The 4,885-nt window shown below is 38.0% G+C and overlaps 1 protein-coding gene across 1 annotated transcript in view; it reads right to left on the reverse strand.

Annotated features, from left to right (window-relative positions):
* The window catches only part of LOC110458591 (sex peptide receptor-like), a 22,554-nt gene extending 21,598 nt beyond the window's left edge, over positions 1 to 956 (reverse strand). Inside the window, exons 1-2 of the mRNA XM_021510360.1 lie at positions 890 to 956; positions 358 to 380 (exon numbers count right to left, since the gene is read on the reverse strand). The gene's annotated coding sequence lies outside the window, so the exon portion shown is untranslated. The remainder of the gene's footprint in view (positions 1 to 357; positions 381 to 889) is intronic.
* Between the last annotated feature and the right edge of the window lie 3,929 nt (positions 957 to 4,885).

Here is a 4,885-nt window from a genome sequence, read left to right on the forward strand (position 1 = left end):
CCCGGGGGGGGGGGGGGGGGGGGCAGACCCACCATTTATAAAAACTTTGTTCCCCTTCCCCCAAGGATGCTTCTGATTTTAAAGAAGAAGCCATATTTCCCCTATTTGGCCCCGCCCCTCAGGCCACTGGGGGGCCAGACCCACCATTTATACACAATTGGTTGTTCTTCTTCACCCAAGGATGCTCCACACCAAATTTTGTTAAAATCCGCTCAGTGGTTCATGACAAGTAGTGTAAAGTTGACGGACGACGGACGCAGGACGACGGACGACGGACGCCGGACGCTGCTGTATGCCATAAGCTCACCTTGGTCCTTCGGACCAGGGGAGCTAAAAATCAAAAGTCAATAATCTTACCATGGTCTCTCTGATATCATTATCTGTAATACAACGAAATACATGCGTGTTAGCCATGGAGTGTATACAAGATGACAAGATATGCATGGATTGATAACTTAAAACATTTAAAACGTGACATGCAGGTAATGAATGAGAAATAAAATCCCAGATATAGGAGTTGCTTCCCCTACTCTATACTATTTCGATTGCCACTGTCATACAGTAAAGACTGAAGAGCTTTGTATGTAATACAGATTAGACTGGACATGGTTAGGCGTAGCCTGATGTCCAAATCCCTTAACATGTAGAAGGCAGTGGAGATTGTTGTGAAAACAACATGGTTTCCCATACATCATCAGGCGTACACAGCCATGTAGTTGATATTGTCAGCGTCTGTAGCTGGAGCAGAGATCTATATATAGAGTCAAACCTACCTAAAGTGGTGCCGCTACGCTCCACTCGACAACCCTAACACATCTGTGGTATCACATTTATATTTACACATGGAACGCTACAAGGTGTACATTAGGTGAAAACTCGGTGTATTTACCTAGGATGTGGATACTCGCAGACCAAAAGCTTGACAACTGCCGCCATTCCTTGGCCTGGACCATTACCATAATTTATGACAACATCACGTATGTCTGTGCTTATGTTAGGTGTCCGTATCTGGTTTGCTGATTAACAACTAAAAGGTAATCAGAGCACGCTACATCTATAAACACAGTCACATAAACTGGAACAAATCGATTTTAGATCAATAACAGGACCCACCATTAACATCTACATAATCGCTTGAATTCAATAATCATCGCGAATCACACATCAACAAAATAAAATGAATATTGAGAACCGTTAGAGGATTTTGTTTGTTTTGGAGGTTATAACGTCCTCGTAATTGTCAAGGTCATATGTAGATGGAGCCACTGTCCTAAATGATGGGAAAAGAAACGCTACAGCTCCCAAATGTTTCAATGGGGCAGCAAATCAGTGTCTCCTAAGCTAATAGGGAAAACCTCGATTTTGCAGGGTTGGGCACATAAGTCGGCTCTTAGGATAATATGCAGTGGGATACAGCTGGTGTATTTTCCCCAAACCTATGCAAGGGTAACGATCAGAAAAGAACACGTTCAGGCAAGGTTGACCTCATTTTTGCCTCCTGTCTAAGAAGTTACCTTGAATATGGCACAATTGCATTTTGAATGCACACCTCCTTTAAATATTAGAACTCCTGGAAAATATCCTAATGAGAGATATTTCTAATATTTTCATAAATGGCAGACGTGAAATGTGAATAGATATAAAAGAAATTGTCGTGTCCGTATGTCAGTTAGTATTATTATTACATACTTAATTGACCGCAACAAATACCGTAAAATCCACAGACTTTGAAGTTGGGCGTACCTTCTCTGTTATCTTCAAAGGACATGTATCAACCTAGCGATGTTGGTCAGATTTGTATACCTGAAACCAATATCAAATAACTTACCGCTAACTTTCGATATCGACATTCCGGGGGTGCAGAGAAGATATTTGTATCGGGAGCAGAACGAATGGATTTCGTGGATGTAATAAACTATCCGATTGAGAAACTTCAAGGTACAAAAAGGTAAGACCTGATGTTTACGTACGTTGTTAGTGAAACACGGAGAAAGGAAGTACATACATGCATTTGAAAATGTTGTTTGTAAATGCAGAAACCAAATTAAACACTCTAGGACACCATATGACAAATTCGTCCATTGAGTATTCGTCTTTGGTTCTAAAAGTCAAAGAATGAGAAAACCGTGTACAGTGTGTGCCTACAGTAGAACAAAACGTTAAGATAACGCTACAACTCTTAATAATGTTACAGATTTAAAACTGTTGGCTCCAGCAGAAAATCTATACATAAACTGGTATTTCATGTAAAACGTACCAGAATACATTCCATTTACAAGTGGCCAACCCTAGGGAACGAAAGTCCACCGGCAGAGTCAACCACATTTTTGCGAAAAATATTCACTGGAAATAAGAAGAAAGATAGCACCTTATGGATTTTTTTTATTGTAGATGGAGAAAAATGAACAAAGATCAAATTGTACGGCACTGTATTACCATTTAGTCTATTTAGGAGTCATCAAAACAAACTACACATGTATAACACATTAAGTATACAACTATAACACAATTCATACGACCCATATGTAGTCGAAACATTCTTAAACCCAGTAAAAGTAAAATTTAGATAAATAGATAAAACTAAACAACTGAAATAACCCGACAATATCTATTCGAGTAATAGCTGTTAACCGCTGGAATGTCCATTCTGACCATGTTTGTTCATCCCTCAACATCCAAAACCTTATTGGCGTGACTTGACAACTACTGCCGTCACAGCTATGGACTGTCTACATATATATATGGAATACTCCATACTTTACTGTCACCTAGTCTGTAACATTTACATGCAGTATGACAATACCAGTAATCTCATTACCAAACTCGATGGGTTTTTATCAAAAGTATGACAATAACTGTCACCTTACTTCAAAACGTGTATGACATTTACTTGTCCGACAAACCGCTAATTGTAACGGGGACCGTTACAGAGTTCCCAAAACACCGACCTACGGCCAGTACCCGGCGACTGTCCCACATAGGCTTCGAACCCGCGACCCAGTGGTGGGGGGCTAGTGGTAGCAGAATGTCAGACGCCTTAACCACTTGGCCACCTCGACCCCTTAACCAACAGACCAACATGCAGCATGTTTTACATCTAGTTGAGAATTAAAAAAAACATAATCTAATATAAACTTCTGGTGTATGTAAAGTGACTCAGAACCAACTCCACAATATTTATATTATTGTCTCGTGTTTGAAAACTATTAAGAAAAAAAGAGTATTAAGCGGAGGAGTGTCACTAAATGCAGAGACGGAGTTAAGGAAGAGTTGTCTTTGGTTAGTATAAAGAGGACAGTGGGGGGAAATGGTGATTACAGTCTTCAACACGGGAACCACATGTACAGGCAGGGCTATTTATTAGATGGCAAAGAAATAAATCTGAATTCAAATTACTAGCTGAATTCCTTAATTTGCATAATGCTATTGTAAGTTGTCCATGACCATGATATTTGATATAAATAATGTATAGGATTTGGGCATTGATATAAGGTTAACGTAAACATTCCTTTTTGAGAGTTCCAAGATATGTTGTTACAGACAGGTAGGATCGTTCCATACTGATATAAGTGTCGGGGAAAGTTGTGTTGTATAGATGCATTCTCTGAATTGGAACATCAAATAGTCTATTAAGTCGAAAACTGTAAATATCAGTATTTTGATTTAGGATTGAGTTAAATCAAAGATATGAGATGGACATAAGTTAATAATAAAAAACACTTAATATTTTGATACAAATGTCTTTTATGAAGTGCAACAAGGCCAGTTATTCTGTATTAACTATTATTGTTAGTTCTCCGTCTTAAACCTGTACTAATACGTGCTACTTCAGGTTGGATTGACTCCAAAGCGTCGCATTCTCTTTCGGTACAGTTTGCCCATACAATACTTGCGTATTCGAAAATTATACTCACAAATGTAATATATCTATAATATCAAGAGATTTCCTGTAAATTTTAAAGTTTAACATCATGGCTATATTGCGTCTTTCACGTGGTTTTTTTTTTAAATATGATTTATATGAGTAGACCAATGGCATTGCTAGTGAACATCAAATCGATGTGTATATAATGGGAAAAATATTTTCCTTAAATCGTCATGTTATATATCAGCAGCTTCCTGTCTGTTTCCCTCAATCGAAAGCAAAGAAAGGCGAATCGTCAGAAATAGCTTGACATCAGAAATCAAATTTTTCTTCAGTATCTTTGATATACAAAAGAAATAAGTATGGGTCTTACATTGACCCTTGTGGCACCCCTGCTTTTAAGGTTTTCCATTCAGATTCATCCAAGACTGCCATCCGTCTCCTGTCATTTAAAAGGAAGAACGCCATTTTAATAGATTATCACTGAAGCCATAGTAAATCAAACCATCATGCCAAACTCAGTCAATTTGGCAATTTAACTTCTACAGAAATCAGGGACTATTTTTAACACAGCTTAAATATCAAGTGTGTAGCGTGGTGTTGCACGTCTACGTGAACTATTTCGGCACTCACTTATTAAACTGTAGGTCATTGACTGTATATACAGTATCATACGTGACGTCATCAAATTGTCAGTTTCGCCAATTTATTGTTGCGTTCGGGATGTCATTTCGATTTATACCGTATTTCCGGGCAAGATTTTGAAAAAAATAGTAAATAATTTCGTAGCTTTTCTGGATAGGGAAATTCTCTCCGAGCTTGTCGAAAATGGGCCAACAATGTTGATAAATAATGGCACATATTACATTATTGACGGCCTTTTTGTGCCTTAATGACTATCACACCGCATGCGTGCATAAATTTATAAACCTTGATATTTTTAAATATTAATAAATGTGTACACATTTGTGATACTACTAAACTAAGTTTACAAAGGATGTAGTCTATGTGTTAGTTTTT

This window comes from Mizuhopecten yessoensis, unplaced genomic scaffold, assembly GCF_002113885.1.
Source record: "Mizuhopecten yessoensis strain PY_sf001 unplaced genomic scaffold, ASM211388v2 scaffold9651, whole genome shotgun sequence".
Classification (NCBI taxonomy): domain Eukaryota; kingdom Metazoa; phylum Mollusca; class Bivalvia; order Pectinida; family Pectinidae; genus Mizuhopecten; species Mizuhopecten yessoensis.